Here is a 25,341-nt window from a genome sequence, read left to right as displayed (position 1 = left end):
TAACACCATCTCTAAACTGCTTTTCCCTCAGTGAGCTTCGCTTAATCAAAGAAGAAGTCTATTATTTCCTGTCATCACCTAGGTGACTGAAGAAATGTTCACTGATGAGTCATGATCACCAACCTCAAAAGAACCCTTAACAGCGTTTCCTTGGCCTGTGACTTTCTCTTTGAACCGCTTTAAGCACCAGACACCTCCCTCATTCCTTCTCAGAGCAACTGAAGAACTCCGAGAGCAAAGCTCTCTCCCTCCCTGATGAGGTCTACAAACACAGCTATCTATGTGCTCAGCCTTTCCTTCGTCTTCATCTGTGCAGTTACAGTAGAGAGGTAAAGCCAATCCTTCATCCGTCTGCAGATCTAATTCTCTCCCACCTCCTCAGATAAAATGCCACCAACCGATGTTCTCTTCCCCCTCCAGCAGTGTATTCTGGAGTGTATTCTCATCTGGATCATTTCTACCAACATTTCAACAAGCTCCAATCTCTTCCAAACAAAAATAGAAAACAATATTTCTTTATGTCTTGCCCACTGGCACCTATAACCATATTCGGATTACATTGTTCAGAGGACCTCAATATTGAAGCGCAAATGTAGTGCAAACTTTAAAATTACTCACAGAAAACCAATAAAATTATGAGTTTTTTTAATTATAACTCCTTTAATTCCTTGTCTTCAAACTATCAAGTACTACATTCTTTCCAAGTCTGTCTTATATTGGTGTTCCTACTTTGCTAGGAGCTGTAGGCACGAAACTCAGTATGCTAAGTGGGTAATCCAGAATTTGCTCTTTCTCTTCTGATATTCACAACCAAAATCTTCGAGCTTCCTATAACTCAGTCGTTTCCTCGTTTCTCCTCTTACCATCTCATCAGTCTGGCTTCTGCCCTAATCACTCCACCGAAAGATCTATTACTGAGATTATTATTGACTCCCAAGATGTAACAGGTATTTTTTCAGTCCTTATATTATTTGATTTCTCAGTAGATTTTGACTCTACTGACCATCCTCTTCCCTTTTGAACTACTCTTTTCTCTTTTCTCTTTTGTGCATTCTTCTGGTTTTTCTCCTTCTTCTCTGATTGCTCCTTCCCAATCTTATTTTCAGACTCTTCCTCCTCTACGAGTCTTTCAAAGTTAGGGAACCTAAGGGCTCTTCCTAGTTCCTCTTCTGTTTTCACTTTATAGGCTTTCTGTAGTCAATCCCCTCCAGTCCTCTGATTTAAATTATCATGCATTTTTAGGAGAATTATATAATTTATCATTTGAACCAGACCATTTTTAAAAGTAAAGATGGGATACTATTAGCAATGTTGCCTAAATTGGTCAGAGCCAATTTGGATATGTGCCAATGAGTCCTAAATCTATTCCCCAGTGAAGACCTCTTCTCTGAGCTCCAGACTCACAAACTGAATTGCCTACTCACTATGTGCACTTGAATTTATCAATTCATTTATTTAATAAATACTGAGTATCTACTGTAGGTCAAGCACTGTTCTAGGAACTGATGATGTATTAATGAACGAGACAGACAAAGCTCCTGTCCTCAGAGTTTACATTCCATTTGAGGGGAGATCAATGAAAGCAAAACTATATGAAAATACATTGTTTTCACCAGGATGAATGCTATGGAGAAAAATTAAGTTGGAGAAGGGAATAGGGAATGTTGGGAGGAAGTTGGAAATTTTAAATAGTGTGATCAGGTTAAGCTTCACTGAGAAGGTGACATTTGAAAAAAGACTTTTCTAAAAGCATTGAGAAAGTAGTCAGAGTGGACACATGAGCAAAGGGAACAAAATGTGCAAAGTCCTGTAAGTGGCAACAGGCATGGTGTCTTCAAGAAACAGCTATCAGGCCACATATGTGAGGCTGAACGAATAAGAGAGAAAGCTGGAGGTAAAATCATAATGTTAACAAGTTTATATCACATAGGGCCTTTAGGCATAAGTAAAGAATTTGGCTCTTACACTAAATAAAATGAGAATCTATTGGAGGCGTTTAAGCAGAGAAAATGATATGATCTGACTTACGTTTTAGAAGTACCACTCTGGCTTTGGGCAGGGGTGAGAGCTGACCAGATGGGGAGTGAAGGCAGAAGCAGGGAGCCTGGTTAGGAGGCTACTGCAATAATCCAGCTGGTTTGGAGCAAAGCATGAGCAAGTAAGGTTGTCAAAAGTGGTCAGATTCTGTATGTATTTTGAAGATGGAGTCAACAGAATTTGCTGATGGATTAGATACAGGGCTTGAGAAGAAAAGAGGGGAGTCAAGGATAATCCCCAGGTTTTCGGCCAGGGCAACTGGAAAAATGAAGTTTCCATTTACTCAGTCGGAGATGATTTCAGAAAGAGCAAGTTCAGAAACGAGGAGCAGAAACTCATTTTGGGACATGTTAAATTTGAGACACATATTAGACATCCAAGAGGAGTTCTCAAGTAGCCAGTTGGATATACAGGTCTAGAGTTCAAGGAGAGGTCTAGGCTGAAGAGAAAAACTGGGGAGTCTTCAGTTACATAGATGGTATTTAAATCCATAAGCCTGGATAATATCACTAAAGAAGAAAAGAGAAAAGAGGTCCAAGAAATGAGATATAGGCTCTCAACATTTAGAACTCAGGGAGGTGAGGAGGAACCAGCAAAGGAAACAAGGAGTAGCATCCAGGGAAATGGGTATAAAACCAAGAGAGTGTGATACCTGAAAACCAAGAGAAAGAGTTTCAAGTTGGAAAGAGTGATCCCCTATACCAAATGCTACCAACAGGTCAAACAAGGATTGAAAAATGACATAGAGGTCACAGTGACCTTGATACATTCAGGATAAGTAAAGTAGCAAGTACGAAAGTCTGATTGTAGTGGTTCAAGAGAGAATTGGAGGAGACAAAACAGAGACAGTGAATACAAACAACTTTTGAGGAGCTTCCCTGTTAAGGGAAGGCAAGGGACATTAGCTGGGGAGAAAAGTGAGATCTAGAGAAGATTTCGGTCAAGGAGAGAAGAGATGAGGCAGGGAAGGGGTGGGGAGAGTTTGCGGCGTATCGCCCTTGCCCTTGAGTAGTCCCATCCTAAGAGGAAATGGGACTACAGGTGAGGAAATTAGCCTATGCCAGGGGTAAGTATAGATCATCTAGAGTAAGAGAAGGAAAGAAGACATAAATGAATACAGACACCTGCAGGTGGGGAGATGTAGTGGCAGGAGTTTGTGGAAGTTCTCTTTTGATTGCGTGTTTCTCAGGGCAATGGATGCAAGCTCCTCAGCTTAGAGTGAGGACTGCAGAAGAAAGATTTGGGTGTGGTCAGTATGAAACAGTCATCAAGGAGAGCTGGAGACTGAGTTCTAGTGAAAGCCAGTATGATTTCCAGGCAGCATGATGGCCACATTTGATGTTAGTGATCACCTAAGTTGAGCCCATCCCCCATGGTTTTGAGTTTTTCTCTAGCCTGAGGGTAGGTGAGGAACAGACCTAGGAACAGACCTAGGTAGGTGAGGAACAGACCAGAGGAGAATTGAATGTAAGTGGGCTTGTGGTGAAACGGTGAGAGATCAATGTATTATAGGTTCTGGTGGGGAAAAAAACAACATTGGAGTAAAGGAATTAGAGAGAGTGTGCTGGAAACATTACAACTGGTTGAAACTGAGACTAAGGACGGTTCTGGTTATTGGTGATGGCAGCCTCCACACTGGCAGACTCCACAATGAAACTATCCTCTTCCAATATTCCCTAATTTAGTAAATGAAAGCGTAAAGCTGTTCCTTCACTGCATGCAATCCATCACTACCTCTTGTCTGTGCGACCCTTTATGGAACTCCCAAAGCTGTCCACTTCTCTCCTGTCTCCTGCTACTCTCCTAATCCAAGCTACCTTCATCCCTTGCTAGGACGCCTGCAGTAGCCTTTTAACTGGTCTCCCCACGTCTAGTCTACTCTGATCCCAGCTACAATCAGAGTCATCTTTTCAAAACAACTAAGTAATCCTGTCCCCCGTTAATTAGCGCTTCAGAGGCTTTCTATTGCTCTTAGGATGAAGACCAAAACTTGGAACATGGCCCACTGTCTAGTCCCTGCCTTTTTCTCCAGCCCTACCTTGCACTGCTCTCCCCCTCACTCTCTGTGCTCTAGACACGCTGGGATTTTTTTGAATCTTCAAACATACCACACTTGCTTTAACAGAGACTTTGCCTGTTGCCTGTGTGAAAGCCCCCATTCCCTCCCTTCAACCTAATTAATACTTTCATGTGCTTCAGATCTCACCTTAAATTCCTTTTCTTCAAGGCCCACTTCTCTGACTCCACGGTATAAGTTGGTCCCTTGTCATGTGCTCTCAACACTAATTTTCTTTCAGTATGCTTGCCCCAGTTTTCTCTAATCATAGGTCACAATCTCCAGAATAGCAGCAATTGTATCTGTTTTTATTCATTGTCATATCCCTAGCACTTAAGACGATCTTGACACATAATTGGCAGTCATAAATATTTTTTTCATAAATAAATAACAGCATTATTTGCATGTATATGTCTAATGCTTTCTTTCTTCAGAATTTCTTACTACATCTTAAGTCGACCATCCTCATTAATTTTGTCTCATGTGTCCTATGACCTGTTTTACTCAATTCAGTAACAATTATATAGTATGAACCATGTGCCAGGCATAAAGAATTCAGAAATTAATAGGCATAATCTTCATCTTTAATTTTTATATAATCCAGTAGGCAAACAGGATGTACACAAAAAACTACAATCAATTCATTCAGTGGTTATTGAATGCTTATTAAGCGACAAGATTTGTTGGCCCTTGAAGCATAGCAGACAGCAAGCCCTTGTGAAGTTTAAAATCTGTTGAGAATGTGTTACCTGTTATTCTGGAGATATGTAGTATCACTGAGGAAGAAGTAACTAGTTTCTTCTTCTAGGGAGTAGGGACCCCAGAGAAAGGCAATGAGTATATAAGTAAATGCTCACCACACAGAGGATGAGAAATGAAAACGGAATGATCCCTTATCAGAGTTTATATTTTCTCCTGAGCCTCTTGAAGCATATTTAAGCATTGGAGTGACATCATTAGTTTGGTATCACAGAAAGACAATCTTGGCAACATGAAGGATGAATTACAGTGATCATAATCAAGAGTGTTATTTTGAAAACTGTTCCAAAGTATCAAGAAGAAATGATCAAGGTCCAGAATAGGATAGTGACAGCGAAAATTAAAAAGAGAAGACAGATCACGTGGACTAGAATTTACTTACTGAATTTGATGGCTACAAAAGAAGGGAAACTTAAAGATGAGAAGGTTTTTAATTTTAATGGGAAGATGTTATGAAAGATACTCTTAAATTCCCATTAAAATGATTTCTTCTTACTTTTGAGCCCACAACCAGAGCCTCCCACACAGTTCGGTGTGACTGGATTTTGGTCAAAGGAGTGTGAGTGGAGATGATGAGCACCATTTTGTCTTAATCAATAAAAATCTCGCCTGGCCTTTCTTCCATTCTCTTCTCCTATCAGCTATATGTCAGTGTGGGGATGATGGAAAGAAGAGCTTCTGGGGGCACCTGGCTGCTCAGTCAGTTAAGCATCCAACTCTTGATTTCAGCTTGGGTCATGATCTCACAGTGGTGAGATCAAGTCCCACATTGGGCTCTTGGGCTTTGTACTGACAGTGTGGAGCCTGCTTTGGATTCTCCCTTCCTCTCTCTCTGCCCCTTCCCTACTCACTCGAATGCTCTCTCTCAAATAAATAAACATTAAAAAAAAAAGAAAAGAAAAAGAAAAGAAAAGAAGAACTTCTGTTAGCCTGGGTTCCTGAAAGGAGAGCTCATGTTCCTTTTCTGTTCATTGGACTTTGCACTAGTAAGAAATAAACATATATTATGTTAATCCACTAGGATTTGGAGATTAACTTAACTAGGGGAGCTAGTTAACTGAACTAATACAATGGTGATACCAAAATACAGATTCAGAAGCAGAAGCTGATGCAGAGGTAAGATAAATTCTTTTGACACTTCCGAGAAGCTGGAAATAGTGGTCCAGAGATCAGAAGGAAGCAAGAAGCAAAGATCTGGAAAATTTGGGGCTACAAGACACTGAAGCCTTGGTCCAGACTGATGTAACAGAGAGGGCATAGGGGAAGGACAGATGAGGGCATAGGACGGGGAGTATCTGAATGTACAGGAATGCAGAAAAAAGAGAGGAATCAGAAGAGAACACTTCTCAAAAATTTTTTTATAAATGCTACTCTATACAATAAACTAAAATAGTTGCTTTTAGAATTCTTTCTAAGGACGACTTACCCTTGTTAAACTCATAGGCATATAAGCCATATGACTGCCTCTGCTACGTAAAGATTGAATTCAGTGAATTCCTTAATGCTTTGCTTCCCATACAGAAACCTCTAAAATTCAATAAAACCATCCCTCCTGCCTAAAATGCCAAAATTCATTTAAATATTGTAAAAGCTTTGAAACCAACAAGTGCCCCCTGATAAATTCTGACACATTTTATCATCTCTTTGGTTCAGACATTGTCTCTCCTGTCTCATCAACCTTCTCATGTTTGATCCCTTTCAGCATGCTTTCACATGCATTATTCATTTGATGCCCCTAACAAATCCAAAAGGTTGGTGAATGTAGTTGGGGTTCCTGACATGCTGACAAATGATCAAAAGAGGCTGTTACCTTAGTATGGGGCCCATGTCAAAACAAAGCCAATTCCAGGAAGCAGAAGAACTGTCTCCCAAGGACATCTGCAAGAAAAATATACTCATTTAAAAATGCTATTTCAATCCCATAGTCTATCCATTCATCAAACCCCTGTAGTTTGTAAGTCTCACAAGTCTTTTTAATGTGACATCGGGGGACATCTTGCTTCCTGATTCACAGTCTGAGTCACTGTCAATGATCCCCCAAAGAGAGTGAGCAAGTGATAAAGGGCGCATCCTCAACAGCAGAAACAGCCCTTTATTTGACAGTTGCAGCGGCCTTTGTCATAATGGCTTCCGGTAGTTTCAAATGTATTCTGACTAACTCCTTACTAGATAGGGGCATGGTTATTCATTTACTTGCCTAAAGGAAGTGGCTGTTTGGAAATATTCCTGATTCGTTTTCTAATAGAAGTAGAAGTCAAATAAAACCAACATTAAGGTGAATTCTCATAAAGTCCCACTTTTGTTTTGGCCATCTCTTTGAATATCTTCAAATATTATTCTAAAATGATCGAATTTCTACACAGATGATTCTATGCGTCAACTTGGCAAAACGATGGTGACCGTTATTTGGTCAAACGCTAGTTTATGTGTTGCTGTGAAGGTATTTTTTTTTTCATGTGATTAGCATTTCAAATCAGTTGGCTTTAAGGTGAGCAGATTGCCCTCTGTGATGTGGGTAGGCCTCATTTAATCAGTTGATGATCTTAAGAGAAAAGTCCAAAGTTTGCGAAAGAAAGAATTCTGCTTCCTTCTAGCCCACAACATAGAAATTCTGCCCAAGCTTTCAGCCTTTGAACTCAGAGCTACAACATCAACTCATACTGGAATCTTCAGCCTGCCAGTTTGTCTACAAATTTCGAAGTTGCCAGTCCTGAAAATGGCAATTTTCACACACACCCCTTTTAATAAATTTAACATCCTCTACTCAAACATTGTCCCTGTCCAAAGGAGTCATGTACTGTCATTCAATGTATTTTTTTCTTAAGCCTTTTAAAATATCTTGAGAAGGTAGTAGAACCATACACACACAAGAAATTATTATCCTGGTTCTTGTTATGAGGAATTTTTTTTTTTTGGTAGGAAACACTTCAAAGATATTTTCCTGTAAGAATATATCCATGGGGGCACCTGGGTGGCTCAGTCGGTTTAGCGGCCGACTTCGGCTCAGGTCACGATCTCGTAGTCCGTGAGTTTGAGCCCCGCGTCGGGCTCTGTGCTGACAGCTCAGAGCCTGGAGCCTGTTTCAGATTCTGTGTCTCCCTCTCTCTGACCCTCCCCCGTTCATGCTCTGTCTCTCTCTGTCTCAAAAATAAATAAACGTAAAAAAAAAAAAGAATATATCCATGAATATACCCTCGATTGAAGATTTAGAAATGAATAAAAGAAGAAAGTATTAGTCAGGGTTCTCCAGAGAAAGGTAACAATACTTATGACGTCATTAAATGTTAATCACCTCCCTAAATGCCTTATTATCAAATACAGCCACATTCAGGTTTAGGTCTTCAACAGATGAATTTTGAGGGGACACAATTCAGACCATAACACACTTTAAGAAACTAGAAAAAGGAGAGTAAATTAAACCCAAAGTGAGCAGAAGGAAGGATATAATGAAAATTAGAGCAGAAATAAAGGAAATAGGAAATAGAAAAACAAGAGGAGGAAATAATATGGTAGTTCTTAGGGGGAAAAAAATCAATAAAATTGACAAACCTTAACTAGACTGACAAAGAAAGAAAAAAGAGAAGATGGAAATAATTAAAATCAGAAATTAAAATGGGACATTACAACCAACTCTACAGAAATAAAAAAATTAAAAATAAAATACTGTAACTGTCCACCAATAAACTAGATAACCTAGATGAAATACACAAAGTCCTAGAAACATACAGTTACCAAAATTGACTCAAGAAGGAATAGAAAATCTGAATAGACCTTTAACAAGTAAAGACATTAAATCAGTGATTTGAAAAAAAAAAGAAAAGAAAAAATCCTCCAACATAGAAAAGTCCAGGACCAAATAGCTTCACTTGTGAATTCTACCAAACATTTAAAAAAGAATTAAAACCAATACCCATCAAACTCTTCCAAAAAAAGAACCGAAGGGAACACTCCTTAACTTATTCTATGAGGCCAATTTTACCCTATTACCAAAGGCACTTCAAGAAATGTCCCCTATGAATATACATATAAAAATCCTCAGAAAAAAAGACTATTTAATTAAATCCAGCAGAATATCAAAATAATTATACATCATGACCAAGTGGGATGTAGCCCAAGAATGTATAGGTGGTTCAATATATGAAAAACAATGCTATATACCACATTAATACAATGAAGGGGGAAAAAAAACACATGATCACCTCAACTGGTGCAGGAAAAGCATTTGACAGGGGCACCTGGGTGGCTCAGTCGGTTGGGTGTCCAACTCTTGGTTTTGGCTCAGGTCATGATCCTGGGGCTGTGGGATCAAACCCCACATGGGGCTCTGCCTTGGGAGTGGAGCCTTCTTAAGGTTCTCTCTCTCTCTCTCTCTCTCTCTCTCTCTCTCTCTCCTTCTGTCCCTCTCTCATGCTCACATTCTCTCTAAAAGTGTTAAAGAAAAAAAAAAGCATTTGACAAAATCGAACAGGTTTTAATGATTTAAAAAAAACCACATAACACACTAGGAAAACAAGGAAATTTCCTTAAACTGATAAAGGACAGATTTATATGGAAAACCACGACAATCATCATATTTAATGGTGAAAGACTAAAGTTTTCACTCAAAAATCAGGAGCAAGATAAGGATGCCTGCTTTCCCCACTTCCTCAGCATTGTACTGGAAGTTCTAGCCAGAGAAATTAGGCAAGACAAAGAAATAAAAGCATACAAATTGAAAAGTAAAAGTACCTGCCTTTGCTGATGACACGATCCTCTATATAGAAAACTCCAAAGAATCCAAAGAAAAACTACTACAACTTATCAAATAGCAATTGATTTAGCAGAGCTGAAGGATACAGGAATCAGTTGTATTTCCATACACTAGGAATGAATAGCCCAAAAAGAAAGTTGAGAAAAAAATTCCATTTACAATAACATGCAAAACCATAAAAGAAAGCTACACCATGCTCATGGATTGGAAGAACTGATATTGTTAAAATGTCATACTACCCAAAACAATCTACAGATTCAATGTCATCCCTATCAAAATGCCAAGAGCATTTTTCACAGAACTAGAAACAGAATCCTAAAACTTGTATGGAACTACAAAAGGCCTTGAATAGCCAAAGCAATCTTGAGAAAGGAAAACAAAGCTGGGGGTATCATAATCCCAGATTTTAAGATATAATACAAAGCTGTAGTAATCAAAACAGCATGGCACTAGCACAAAAGTAGACACATAGATCAACGGAACAGAGAGTCCAAAAATAACCCCACATTCATATGATTGATTAATCTATGACAAAGGAGGAAAGAATATACAATGCTGAGAAAAGTCACTTCAACAAATGGTGCTGGGAAAACCGGACAGCAATATGCAAAAGAATGAAATTGGACCACTATCTTATACCATACACAAAAAATAAACTCAAGATGGATTAAAAAAACTAAATGTGAGACCTGAAGGTCCTAAAGGAAAAACCTAAGCAGTAATCTCATAGACATTGGCCTTGGCAACATATATATGGAGATGTCTCTTCAGGCAAGGGAAACAAAAGCAAAAATAAACAATTGGGACTACACCAGAATAAAAAGCCTCTGCACAGTGGGGCACCTGGGTGGCTCAGTTGGTTGAGCATCCGACTTCGGCTGAGATCACGATCTCACAGTTCTGTGCTGACAGCTTGGAGCCTGGAGCCTGCTTCAGATTCTGTCTCCCTCTCTTCCTCCCTCCCTCTCTCTCTCAAAAATAATTTAAAACATTTTTTAAAAAATTTTAAAAAGCCTTGCACAGCAAAGAAAACAATCAACAAAACAAAAAGGCAACCTACTGCATGGGAGAAGATACTTGCAAATCATTCATCAGATAAGGGGTTAATATCCAAATACGTGAAGAACTCACACAACCTAACATCAAAAACAAACAATCTGATTTAAAATGGGCAGAGAACTTGAATAAACATTTTTCCAAGGAAGACATACATATGGCCAACAGGCACTTGAAAAATGCTCAACATGGGGCGCCTGGGTGGCGCAGTCGGTTAAGCGTCCGACTTCAGCCAGGTCACGATCTCGCGGTCCGTGAGTTCGAGCCCCGCGTCAGGCTCTGGGCTGATGGCTCAGAGCCTGGAGCCTGATTCCGATTCTGTGTCTCCCTCTCTCTCTGCCCCTCCCCCGTTCATGCTCTGTCTCTCTCTGTCCCAAAAATAAATAAAAACCGTTGAAAAAAAAATTAAAAAAAAAAAAAAAAAAAAAAAAAAAAGAAAAATGCTCAACATCACAAATCATCAGGGAAATATAAATCAAAGCTGATTTTGATATCACCTTATATCTTTCAGATTGGCTATTATCAAAAACAAAAAATAACAAGTGTTGGTGAGGATGTGGAGAAAAGAGAACTTTCAAGCACTATTGGTAGAAATGTAAATTGTGCAGCCACTTTGAAAAACAGTATGGAGATTCCTTTAAAAATAAAAAAAATAAAATAAAATAAATAAAAGAACTACCAGACAATCCAAGAACTCCACTTCTGAGTATTTATCTGAAGTAAATGAAAGCATCTGTTTGAAGAGATATATTCACCCTTATGTCCACTGCAGCATCACTTAACAATAGTCAAGATATGGAAGCAACTTAAGATTCCATCCATAGATGAATGGATAAAAACTATGTGATATATATATATATATATATATATATATATATATATATATATATATATAATATTAGTCATAAAAAATGAAATCTTGCCATTTGTGATGACATGGGTGGACTTAGCATTATGTCAAGTGAATAAGTAATAAAGAGAAAGACAAATACCATATGATTTCACTCAAACACAGAGTCTAAAAGAGAAAACAAACAGAACAGAAACAGATTCATAAATACAGGAAATAAACTGTTGGTTACTGGAGGGGGTAGGTTTGGGGATTGGGCGAAAGAGATAAAGGGGATTAAGAGGTACAAAGTTCCAGTTATAAAACAATCATGGGGATGTAATATACAGCATAGAGAATATAGCCAATAATATCATAACTTTGTATGGTGATGGATAATAACTAGACTCTTCATGGGGATCATTTCATACTATACAAAAAGTATTGAATCACTGTGATGTACTGAAACTAACACTATAATTTTTGTATAACAGAATTTCTGTCAGTTACACTTGAAAGAAAGAAAGAAAGAAAGAAAGAAAGAAAGAAAGAAAGAAAGAAAAGAAAACAACCTCTCTCAAATAGCTAAAATTCGTAAACAAGCATGGCACATAAGAAATGTAAATGGTCAAAAATCATATGAAAAGCTGCTCAAATATATTTCAAAAATAAAGAATGCAAATTAAAAGAACCAATTAGACACTATTTTACTCCTACTAGATTGGCAAGTTGAAGAGGTCTGAAAATACCAAGTGTTGGTAAAAATGTAACTGGTACAATCATTTTAGAAAGCAATGTAGCATTATCATATAAAGTTTAATATCCACTTGCCCTCTAATCTAGCAATTCCACTCCTAAACCTAATTGTAACCCTAAAGCAATTCTTAACATGTGCACCAGGAGATACATACAATAATAATATTATCATTTGTAATAGCAAACAGCTAGAGACAATTCAAATATCCAGTATCAGGAAAATGCACACATGAATGATGGTACATTCACACAGCAGTATATTGTATAGCAACTCAGAGAAATAAACGAGGGGCACCTAGGTGGCTCCGTTGGTTAAGCATCCCACTCTCGATTTCTACTCACGTGGTGATCTCGAGGTTCGTGGGATGGAGTGCCACGTTCGGCTTATTGCTGACAGAGTGGAGCCGGCTTGGGATTCTCTGTCTTCCTCTCTCTGCCCCTCCTTCCCTCTCCCTATATCTCTCAAAATAAATAAATAAAGTTCATAAAAAGCCAAACTAATGCATGAATGGCACAATTTTAAGCAATTTTAATTTTTTAAGTATTTTTATTTTTGAGAGAGAGAGAGAGAGAGACATAGTATGAGCTGGGGAGGGGCAGAGAGAGAAGGAGACACAGAATCCGAAGCAGGCTCCAGACTCTGAGCTGTCAGCACAGAGCCCGATGTGGGGCTCGAACTCATGAACCACGAGATCATGACCTGAGCCAAAGTCTGATGCTTAACTGACTGAGCCACCCAGGCACCCCTGAAGCAATTTTAGAAACATAATTTTGAATAAGCGAACCAAGTTGCAGTAATCTAAAGCAATCTGATACAAGTTTTCTATAAGTTCAGAAATAAGCAATGCTAAGCAAATAGATCTATAGGTATAGATAAATATAAACTACACATATTTAAAAGTCAGGATGATTAACAAACTTCAGGATATTGGTTAATTCAGGAAGACAGGATAGGAGAATATCACATAGTAAATTCCACAATCCAAGTCTTAACCTGAGTCATTCAAGATTGTTTGCTTTATTAGTAAATTTCATAACTTAAATATATACATTATATATTTATTAAGCATCTATCATATGTCTGGCAATGTAGTTTTTTAATGTATTTTGTAATGTATGGTATTTGGAAAAGAATATATGTGGCTTTCATTAGTTAATAGCAGGGCATATCCTGAGTATTTTCAGCATGATTGCCCAGTCTTGTATTTGGGTTCATAAATCTCATATTGAGGCCAAAGTAAGAGTTCATTTTGGCTCTGAAACTTTAAATGACATTTTGATTCTATCTGTAGCTCCAGAGAAATTCTGTAAATTATACTGACTCAGTAAATGGCTTTCCTTTTTTAGATGAAGTGAATATGATGACATATTATCTTTTTCCTCAACAAAAAAATCAATTTCTAGCTATAAAGGATTACAAGAACACTACATGTTCTCTAGATTAAGCTGAGATCTGAAATGCAATCAGAATTAAGTTCTATTTCCATCCTTTGTGGTTTCCAAAATTCCCTTTATATAACTAGCATGTCAACGATGGAAAGCATTTCTATTATATTTCCTTAACTTTTTATTTTAATTAATTGTATTGTTTTTTAATTGTAAAATCAATAGTCACTTCAAAAATACAAAAACATATACAATAAAAGTTTTACCACCCATTGATAACTTTTTTGTTGTATATATTTTTCTTTCTCGAGATACATTAAAATTCACCTAGTTTGGCATTTTGCTTTTGAAGGTATTTTTTTTTTTTTTTTTTTTTGCTTTTGAAAGTATTTTAACACAGTTCAATGCCTGTAGTCTCATTAGGAAATAATTATTTTATTAATAAAAAGTAATCTCTAACAGTAAAATCCCAAATAAATCAGTTTAAAAGCCAGAATCAAAACCTACTATACCCACGTAAATGACATGAGGAAGCTTCTGGCATAAAGTATTAGTTCTCATCTCTAAAAATTCAAGGGGCCCCCTGATGGCTCAGTGGGGTAAACGTGGGACTTCGGCTCAGGTCATGATCTCGTGGTTGGTGAGTTCCCGCCCCGCATAGGGGTCTGTGCTGACAGCTCAGAGCCTGAAGCCTGCTTTGATTTCTGTCTCTCTCTCTCTCTGCCCCTTCCCTGTTTGCGCTCTCTCTCTCAAAAATAAATAAATATTAAAAATTTAAAAATAAGTAAAAAAAAAAAAAAAAAGGAAAAAACCATGTTCTTTAAAAAAATGTTTCCTCTAAGATACGTTATTTAACTTTCTCAGTCCCTGAACTACGCTACCGAAATTTTCGACCCTATTTCACCTCTGGTGGTTCTGGCAAGGGAGGGTCCACAGGGTCAATCTTTGAGGGGCTCACGTTTGGATAAAGGAGGACAAAGACCTGGGGTCCCAGGGTCTGAGAGTGGTTCCTGGCAGAGCTTTCCACGTCGTAAGGCAACATGCAGCTGGTGATTGTTTAACAAATTGCTAGTTGCAGACGCACACAAAGTTGAAGCCTTTTCTACTTCGTATATATATCAACATGGATGGAAAAAAATGAGTCTGTTTAGGTGGGCCAGAGCAGAGTCTTATTACAGGAGGGAGGCAGTGCTCACAACCAGCACTGTAGATGGTGGCTGAATTGAAGCAGATGGTATACTTTCCCTTCATTGCCATAAATATATACAGCATTAACCTAAACGTGGTCCTTTCCCATCTACGAACCCTGCCCACCACCTGAAGGTTAAGTTCGCGTCCAAAGACCTGGCACTCAGGAAACATTCTTCCCAGTGTTCCACCCATTTTGTAGGCGGAGTAAAATCTGTGTACTCCCCGAGCTGCCTTTGGGCTTCCAGGAAAAACAGTAGGGGGTTAACAGAGTCCGGAGGATTGGATGGGATTCTGTACGGCGCCTCGCACAGAAGAAACTCCATAGGAAAGAGACGGATGCTCTTCGTCCCGTCCAGTCCCGCCCCCCGTGTAGTCTCTTCTAGAGATACGGAGAACCGCCTCCCCGTAGCTGTCAAGCTTTGAGCCTGACACGTGAAGAACCAGGAACGCGGAACACGCTCAGGAAACATTAGGACTATACTATCTTGGCGATGAGCAGGGGGAGACCGCAGCCAGCCAACTTGTGCGCGGCGGCCTGGCCGGCCGCTTTCCCTTTAAGCACCTGCGCGCCCATCCCGCGGAGGGAGCGGCGCGAGGCTCAAGCGCGCTGCCAAGCACTCAGATTCCTCCGCCGAGCGCGGCGCCCGTCTCCCCCAGATTTCCTCCTTCCGCTCCCGCCCGCGGGCTTCGGGGCTCCGGGTTCGCACTTCCCCCCGCCGCTAGTTCCGGTGAGCCCGCCCACCGGCCTTCGGCCCTGGGACTAGACCCGGCCCGAGCCGCGGGGCCGCCCCGCGAGGACCCGCTGCCGGGATCCGTTCCCCGCCCCCCTTCCCCGAGGCCGACACGCACTTCCGGCGACGCGGCGGCTGGGGCCGAGCAGGGAGGGGAGCGGGGCGGCGGGCGGTGACGGATGCCCTGATGGTCAGGATGCGGGACCTCCTGACCCCGAACTATGCGCTGCGCGGGGAGCGCCACGAGCTCACGGACCGGGTGCGGCGGCGTCTGTGCGAGACGGCCAAGCTGCTGGCCTAGGTGCGTCCGCCCGCCTGCCTGCCCCGTGCCCGAAACGTTTAATGTAATTTCTCCCGGCTTCCCGAGTTTTTATCGAAGCAGCCTCTTCCTTGAGGTTCTTCGAGGCCAGATTCTCCAGCGACACCGTGAAGGTGGTATTTCTAATCAGCCGCCTCACTGGGGCGGCCGAGGAGTGGGTAGTATCCTACATCGAGAGGGAGAGCCCCATCCTGGCTCATTAGGACGCTTCGTGGACGCGCCGGAGCGGGCCGTTGGCCGGAATGAGTAGAAAAGAAGGCTTCGAGCCTCTTCCCTCGGCTTTGGTTCCGGAGAGCTCTCTAGTGGCCAGCTGCTGGGCCCCGTCCCTCGCTTGGAAGCTTGTCCGCCTCCTGTTCTGGCCAGCCCCACGGCCTTTGTACCCTGCCCAGCTGTCAGAGGAGACCTGTTAGAAATTGAACAGGCCCCCCAGGATCACCCTCTGCCACCTGCCGTCTCTGAAGATTGCCGCTGACCGCCTTTGAAAATCAGGGCCAACCTAGGAAGTGCCTGGGTTTGTCACACCTCTGTAGAGACTGATTCTCTGATTCTGGATAGCTCAGGCCAGGAGACAGCTTGTAGGGTTAGTGAGCCTGGCAGCCAAGTTGACATTTCTCCCGCAGGAATCAGCTTTCCATACTGGTTCCATGCTTCATTTCTGTTCGGAACCACAAGTCTCCTAGATCGTGCCTTTTGGGCAGAGAAACCCAGGCGCTGGTCACTACATGGAAAAAGTGTTTACTTTTAAGACCTTACATATAAGTCTTAACATTACCACATGCCCAGTACTAGGTGTTAACAGGAAAGGCAGAGATGAAGACGACAAAATACGTGACTTCAGGAACACGATTTTGTCCTGAGAAAAAATTCTAAGTGCATATTCCGTGTGAAGCGTGCATATTGGATTCTTTTCATGGTCTTTTTAACTTTTTACCCCATAGTGAATGAGTTAAAAACATGTGCAGCTTACAAAGGAGGCAGAACCCAACTTAAACAGTTTTTAGATTTGTTACTGATTCTTTAAAGATGCATATGACTTGTGGCAAAAAAAAAAAAAAAAAAAAGATGGTACATTCTTTAAAGTAGAGCCACTTGGCTTTATTATATTAAATTACTTAGCACTCTTTTTTTTTTTAATTACACATTTTGCCTCAGTTTTTCTTCTATAATTAAAGACATGGCTTGATTATTAAATTTAGGTTCAAAATTCTGTGATTCTCTCATGGGGTCAAAGGGGAGAAAAAGGAAGATCCAGACGTCCTGTTGCCAAAGGGGTTCTTGAAACCCCCTAGTGAGGAAAATCTGGAATTGCCTTTCCTTTTAAAGGTTTTTGTTTTATTTTGTTTTGTTTTTTTAATGCTTATTTATTTTGAGAGAGGAGTGAGCAGAGCAGGGGCAGAGAAGGAGAGAGAATTCCAAGCAGGCTCCCCGCTGTCAGTGCAGGGCCCAATGTGCTCCTTCAGAGCACAGCCTGCTTAGGCTTAGGATTCATTCTCTCTCTCTCTCTCTCTCTCTCTCTCTCTCTCTCTCTCCCCCTCTCTCTGCCCCTACTCTGCATGCACACACGTGTGTGTTCTCTCACTCTCGCTCTCTAGAAAGAGTAAGAAAGAGAGGAAGGAGGAAGAGTTGAAAAACTCATCACTGCCTTTTTTATGGACAATTTATATACCTTAGGACCATAGTAAAAACCTCTATAGTTTTGTAAGATTGTGAGATATGATTAAAAGACAGGTTATAACAATTATATTTATCATTGCCGGTTAGCATTATAGGAGTTTATAAGGAAACTGGTCCCCTCAACAGGATCTTTTATATACCACATTTTTGCAGCATATATGTACTAACAAAATGAATCTTGGACATGTTGACTGATAGTTCAAAGGAGTGTTTTGTTTTGTTTTCACAGGAAAAAAAAATCTATAAGATATGGCACCAAAATATTTTTTCAGTAAATCTCACATATTTGATAGTATACAAAAAACTTCTTAAGGAAAGGCCAGCATCAACATTTAATAAGTCAAATACAGCTGGAAGAAAATGTAACTCGGAAGTCAAAATGTCTCATACTTAGTTTTCTACCCTTTTTTTGGCGGGGGGGGGGGGGGGGGGGAGGATCATTGAGATCTAAAAACAGAAGAAAGCACATGAGGCTTTCTTATAGTTACATAGAAAGATAGGATGGGGGGAGAGAAGGCCACAGGTCAGTGACTTCCACATCAGATTTTTCCACCTCTGAAATCAGATCATAACGGATCAGTTTATGATCAATTATGATCAGCTCATCATTTTCTTTAGCGTTCTGCTGAATGGTCTCCAAGCATGGTTCTGTATCTGGTCCCTTGCCAGGCTCACCTAGAGGGCCAACAGGACGCTGGGGCCCTCCTCCAGACCTGAGCCATTTCCTTATCTGCTAGGTTGAATTTCTCTTCTGTGTGGGCCTTTATTGCTTGATATCTTTGGCCTGACATTTCAATTCATAATATGTAGTGCTCAGTACACTTCTTCATTCTTGGGACAGTCTTCAGTCACCTTGCGCTTTTCGAATCTCTTGAAAAGTTCAGAGAAAGATCTTTTTGTGGAGTTCGTGTCTATAGTAAGTGGATCTTTTCCTTTGAGACCTAGATTTTGGCTTTGGCAAGCTCCTTCTGTTTCACCCTCCTCCATCACCTCAGGTACAGCCCCTGAAAATCCATCCATAATTTCCCCCATCTCCAGGCATTGCTTGTGGAGCTCCTCATATTTGCTTTTTAATTCCAGATTTTCCATTTACCTGGCTTTAACTGCTACATCCAAGTTCTTCTGGCTAAACTGCAGTACATCCATGATGGGAACAAAGGACAGAGGCAGGTCTGTGCCCAAGGACACATGGGGGAGAGTCTAAAACAGGACAATCCGGAACTCGTAAGAAATCAAATGCCACCAGCCTCACTTTAAGTGGACTTCCTCAGGAACTCTTGGCATAATAAATGCTGTTTGTTTCAGTGGCCACAGAAACCAATTCATTAGGGCTGTCATTCAGGAGCAGGTCAAATTTGAGGTATAAAAGACTCTTCTCGAAGAGGATTAAGAGTACACTTTTATCGTGATAAGCACTGAGTAATGTATAGAATTGTTGAATCACTACACGTATGTTGAAGCTCATATAACAACATTAATTATAGTGGAATTGGATAATAAAAAACATAAATAAAAAATAAAAGAACAAAAAGCAGCTACCAAATAGAAGCCATGGTAAACAATCTCCAATAAAGACACCTGACATGAAGAAGAAGAAGAAGAAAAAAAGACTGTTCATAAAGCAGACTCTTTAAATGACATTTCAAACTGCTCCAAACAATTCACCTCCATCCCTGTGCTAGAACTTCAGCTGGATCTCTGAAGCTCTCCTCTTTCCCTCCCCACCAACTCAACACCCCCCCCCCACCAGACAAAAGATATTTATTCAGTACTTAGGAGGAATTTAGACACAGCTAACCTCACACATGACATTGCAAGGGAGATTTTTACATACAAGCCAGCAGTGCAGGAAATTGGCCCATGGATGCATGATTAGTAAGCAAGGGGGTCATACTTGTTCTGACCACTAGACCACCTGCATCAGGTGTTAATTTTCTGCCCAGCATTTCTCACCCTTAAGGGAGAGGATTAAACCTCGCAGTTATAAGTCCAAGTCAAAGTTGATACATCTTGTATATTTTAAGTACACAACTGTGTGAGTTCTGCCCGACATAGCAATTCATGAGACTTCCAAAGGAGTCCTATTTGACCGTTCAGAACCACACCACTTCCCTCCGATAGAGACCCAAGTATTTTAAAGTACAAGCACTTTTACAGTCCTGACTAGCTTCAACAGGAAAAGCAAAGAGGCAAAGCAGTCTGTTTTCATTTCATCCAGTGGCCCTTCTCTGAAGCCTCACTGAGGAGAATAAACTTACTGTCCCATTTCCACCGCCACTTAAGAGTTAATAGTAGGGGATTAGCTTTAGAAGGTTCTTAATGGGATGACTTAACACGAATACAGGGAATCAACACCAGCAGTAACAACTGGATAATTAAAAGATGTTTTGGGATAAATCCTGTAATTATTGGCTTGAAAGTCCATTGCAATTTTGTACACCTGAGTAGCAGCAAACTACAAAATGCTGTCATCTAAAGACAACTTCACTTAATACTTCTAGAAGTTTTTGTCCTTCAGCTCCTCACACTATCTATAGTGTGATAGTTTATATGTCAGAATGCACATTTGACACGATGAACTTAAATTTGGAGGGATAGAATTTAAGACTATAAGACATCAGGTCTGCACGCTGCTTTATCATAAAACAACTAAGTCACTCAACTTTGTTACATGCTGGGTAGTGTTAAGACCCCCCAAAAGCCTCTGATGACAAAACTGAAATTATGTTGATTGTAAGAATTACAATTTTTTTTTCTAGAACTGTATTCATTTATCCAACAAAAATTAATTCAGCACCAACAATATGCAAAACACTTCCTGATCTTGGTAATTCTCTAGAACACAAAGCTAACAGTCTACCCTCTCACAGGTCTATTTGCAGGTCTTTCAAATAAAAGTACAAATTCAGAGCGTGCACAAGGAGCTCGACTGTGTGTCCTCAGGCCCAAGCTAGAGGACAGTTTCCAGGATGCGGGCAGCCTCCAACCTCAAGCTTTCTGCACTTCTCTTCATGAAAGTGAAACTCTCCTCTGGGTCCATGTCTGGTTCTGCCCATGCTGAGGAAGTGGGGGAGGGGGGTGTGGAGCTCACTGCCCAGACTGCTTATGTGACCTGATGCACCCCAACAATCCACTGTTCCTCCCTCACCTGCTGCTTTGGAGACCGCTTTGACAGTGTGGCTTTTTATCCTCAAGTGATTCCAAATCGACATCCAAAATTGAGGAGTACTGATAAAAGATAGACTGCCCCCCTCACACCCCTGTAGAGAGCCAGGTGAACCTAAGAAGGGGTCCAATGTGAAAAAAAGTTGCACAATTGTTTAGTTTCTCTCTATATAAGTTTTCCCTATATAAGTTTCGCTCTATAGCTTTACTTGGTTTGAGCATTTTGAGTTGCCAGAAAATCAGGCAACTCTTTGTATATTAAGTTAGAGAATGCACTCCAGAGCCAAATGAGCATTTATTTATTTTATTTTATTGGTAATGCTTTTGCTTTTATTTCCCTCTTATGCAAGTAGTTAAGATTTGACTGTCTTAGCTAAAGTGTAATTCATTCAATCTCTTTATTTCAGACATCTTGATTTTGTGCCAATTAATTAAAGGTAATTTGCTAGCAGAGCAGGTAATGCAAACTGCAGATAATTATGAACTCAAGTTAAATAAAATTCTTCATCTTCCCTAGACCCCTTTCAAATGGCCTGCTGTCCGCTGTCCTGTGCAGCGATTCTCAAGCGTGAGGGAGCATCAGTCTCCCCTGAGGAGCTTATAAAAAATCATAGATCGCTGGGTCTGATCTCCAGAGTTTCTGATTGAGTAGGCCTGGGTTGGGATCTGAGCATTTGCATCTCTAATTAAAGTTCTTAGGTGATGCTGATGCTGTTGGCATAAGGATAAAACAAATGAGAAGAAAAATATTTAATTCTCCCTGGTGCAAAGAAAAAAGAAAGCGTTTACTTGAGAAGACCTATCATTGTATGCTCTTCCTCTGCCTCCTGAAATGTGCAGGAATCTTTTTAAAGGCTAAGTGGGCCCTTTGTTCTCTCAACAATCCAGGAATTTCTCTTTGAAATGGGACTTGGAGCCATCACTTTGAAATGTAATCATCAGGGAAGACAGGGCGCCTAGGTGCCAGTTTGCTGGGAGAATCAGAGGCTAACTTCAGAAAGTACCTGGCTCCAAATTACAAACCTATTTTATGTCATAACATATGAGAAATTTATTCTTCCTTTGTATGAAGACAATCAGGCTTCTTGAGAATTAGTTACCGTTTATTTTGAGAAGATGGTTGTGATGGGTTCATCTGCCTGCCTAAAAAAATGGGTGGGATTTTTTCCTGTCTTTGCCATTTTTTTAGTGGCTTTCCTGTGATCCACATTCTGGTTTAATGTTTACTCAATAATAAACCTGTTTTCTTTCTCCTCTACCTTTAAGGAGAGTTTTTCTAGGTTAACAAGAGATTTTGGTTTTAGTTACATTTCCCTGACATTGGTCAAGGAACCACTGCACGATATGAACCTAAACGCATAACTTTAAATTTCTCTCTAGAATTTTCCCCTTGTTAGGGTGCCTGGGTGGCTCAGTCGGTTGAGCATCCGACTTCAGCTCAGGTCATGATCTCACGGTTCATGAGATCAAGCCCCATGTCCAGCTCTGCGCTGACAGTGCGGGAGTCTGCATTGGATTCTCTCTGTCTCCCTCTCCCTGCCCCTCACCCACATTCTCTCTCTCTCTCTCTCTCTCTAAAAAATAAACTTTAAAAAAATAAAGAATAAAATAGAAATCAAATCTATAAATGCAGTTCTTCACGAAACAGTGGAAAGTGTCAAAAAAAAATTTTTTTTAAGAATTTTACCTTGTTAATTTTCACCCTGTTCTTATCGCCTGTTGAAGTCTTTTTGAATCTTTGATTGAATTTGGATCCTATCATCCTCCATACTTCATATCATGTACACAATTGATACGTTTGTTTTACGTTTTCCATTCCATTAGTAAGTTCTGAGAAGAGGCGGCAAGCACGTCTGTAACGTGCTGTGCACACATACTAGTCATCAGACAATTACATATGAGGCGATGTGCTATGGGTGCTGAAGACACAACTAGGACAGTCCTGACTCTCCAGGAGCTTACAGCTGGGAAGACAAACAGGCCATTATAATGCAGGAATGCCAGAGGGAGGTAAGAAGAATGTGCCAGTGGTAGTACAAAGGGGGAGGCCCCAGCCTTGGAGGGTCTTATGAACTAAATGCTTGTGTCCCTCCAAAATTTGTAAGTTGAAATCCTAGCCCCCAATGTGCTGGTATTAGGAGACAATTAGGCCATAGGGTGGAGCCCTCATGAATGAGATTAGAGCCCTTCTAAAAAGAGGCACGAGATCTTGCTTCCTGTCTCTACTCTGCGGGCACCTTGCTCTTGAACTTCCGGCCTCTAGAGCTGTGAGAAATGTTTCTTCTCTGCCACCCAGTCTATGGCATTTGGTACAGCAACTGGAGTAGACTAAGATAAGGAGCCAGGGATGGCTTCCTAAGACAGATGCCAAAGCTGATACGGGAAGGATGAGTAGCAATGAGGAAAGGAGGAAAAGAACATCTAGGCAAAGGACTAGTATTTCCAAAACCCAGAGGTATGAGAATGTGATACATTTAGGGAATTGTAGGTAGTTCAACAAAGCTGGGGGTAGATTAGGGACCCTATGGGAGAATAGGCAGAGGCCAGATTGCTACATTTAGGAACAGTGTCAAACACCTGCAAATCCATCTAATTTTACCACTGTGCCATGTTTCTCCATTTTATCCATGTGCCCACCTTACAACTTGGTCAAATTACTTAAAATTGAGATATACTAAGCATCTATTATTGGCCAAGGCAAATCTAATGGCCAAGCCTAAGATTAAGGTGAAGGGGCAGAGTCAGGCAGGGGTGTGCTGGAGCAAATTCTTACCAGCTCGTAAGTCTATTGCTACATTCTCAGGACTTTGGCAAGCCAGATTTTAAATACAGCCGTTATTTAAAATTAAATTATTATGATTAAATTATATTAAGACAATGATAATACTCAAAATTTATGACTGTTTAGTTACTTTACTACATTTTACTACTGTCTATGTTCCTATTTGCATTTATGGTGTCTTCTGGAAATATATCACGTTTCAGTTGTCACTAGGAACTTGAAACCAGCTGTTGCTAAAGTGTTTATACATGGAAACTGACAAATCACAAATCAGTGGTTGAGTTATCGTTTTGTTGATTGCCTCGCTTAATAAAGTGATAGAGAAACAGGGCACCTGGGTGGCTCAGTCAGTTGGGCCTCTCACTTTGGCTCAGGCCATAATCTCATGGCTAGTGGGTTCAAGCCCCATATAGGGCTCTGTACTGACAGCCTGATTTGGATTCTGGGTCTCTCTCTCTCTCTCTCTGCCCCTCTCCTGCTCACACTCTGTCTCCCTCAAAAATAAACATTAAAAACATTTTTTTTAAAAAGAAAGTGATAGAGAACATAATAATGCAGATTAAATTTTAAACCTTCATGTTGGAACTACACTTATTCCTCAGTTACAACCATGGGATAGCTACAGAAGTGAGAGTTCAGCAAAAATCAAAGAAAGCATTCTGTAAGACTCAATGGCTATAAGGAATTTGCAATAGAGTATTGTATATTTTATCATTATTTGTCAATTGTGTGCTACACATCCTTTATTTCATTAAAATTTATAATACAATATATGTGTACATTTTGTATAGGGGAAGGGGTAATAAATTGAGGCCATTAATCCAGTAAAAGTACCCCAAGCCCAAGCTTTTCTCCATCAAGCAATTGCCAGTCAGTAGGACCTAGACCATTAGCAAAGATCAGGTTCTGCCTATTGTTTCAATATGTCTCAACATTGCCGACAATTTTTGGAGATCTGAGGTGTTGGGAGGAAGGAAAAAGGAGAATAGGCAGAGCTTAGATGCCAGGACATAAAAAATTATCTAAGACATTATCCCTGGGTACTAACACATATGAAACTAACTAAAAGCAAATAGATCAAAAGATTATCAAATTTTAAAGAAACAGTTTTGCAAAAGAAATTTCAACCCTGGCCTGTGACCATTTAAACTCTTAAAAAAAAAAAAAAAAAAAAGGAAATCCCTGGGTCAGAAAACCCACAGCAGCAGGAAGAAAGCCTCCAAAACTGCAAACATCACAAAGCGGGCCCCAGCCCTAGTGCTGACTTCAGACGCAGCCACAGAGGAGGATGGCTTTCCCGGAGAGCAGAGATAGGGATCTAAAAGGACAATGGACAAGAGAGTTTCAGCGGGGACTACCAAATGAGCTAAGCAAAGAATCCATTCCTTTACTAGGAGAGAGAGTGCTCACCATTGCTCAGAGGTATTTGACCATTGATACCTCCCAGTTTCTCCTCCTCCCCTTGCCCAAATGGGAATTTTTACTGTGGTATCTTGGTTGCATATCCAGGTACATCTTTTAATTTATATGCTTTCATACCGTAAGAAGCAACATATAATGTAATGGAAGGGATTGTATATGATGCAGAGACCCTGGACTGGGAGCAGGATGTGGGAACTCAGAAAGATTTTGGAATTGTCTCCCTGGGCAAAGAAGTCAATTTGTTCTGTGAATGTGTGTTCTTGATTTGTCTTGGATCATTATTAGTGCTGGGGGAAGTCAACTGCCATACCAGAACACTGAAGCAGTGTTTCCCATGTGGGGAAAAAAAGCACTCGTGTAGCTAAAGGAATATTCACGGCCGTGGCCAATATTCATTCTTTCTTCCTTAGCAAGAAAACTTCTGATTT

General features: G+C 40.4%; 1 protein-coding gene and 1 long non-coding RNA gene across 2 annotated transcripts in view; one reads left to right on the top strand and one right to left on the bottom strand.

Moving 5' to 3' along the window:
* AKAIN1 (A-kinase anchor inhibitor 1) overlaps positions 1-15,783 on the bottom strand; it is a 90,939-nt gene extending 75,156 nt beyond the window's left edge. Inside the window, exons 1-2 of the transcript XR_014135878.1 lie at positions 14,612-15,783; positions 6,663-6,730 (exon numbers count right to left, since the gene is read on the bottom strand). The gene's annotated coding sequence lies outside the window, so the exon portion shown is untranslated. The remainder of the gene's footprint in view (positions 1-6,662; positions 6,731-14,611) is intronic.
* A 1,605-nt stretch (positions 15,784-17,388) lies between these two features.
* Positions 17,389-21,967, top strand: LOC145712989 (uncharacterized). Its single transcript, XR_014135879.1, has 2 exons — positions 17,389-18,714; positions 20,415-21,967. It is a non-coding gene; the product is annotated as an uncharacterized LOC145712989 (long non-coding RNA).
* The last annotated feature ends 3,374 nt before the right edge of the window (positions 21,968-25,341 follow it).

The sequence above is a fragment of the Panthera onca genome, chromosome D3 (genome assembly GCF_046562875.1).
Source record: "Panthera onca isolate mPanOnc1 chromosome D3, mPanOnc1 haplotype 2, whole genome shotgun sequence".
Lineage (NCBI taxonomy): Eukaryota > Metazoa > Chordata > Mammalia > Carnivora > Felidae > Panthera > Panthera onca.
This window is presented reverse-complemented; position numbering and strand designations above follow the sequence as displayed.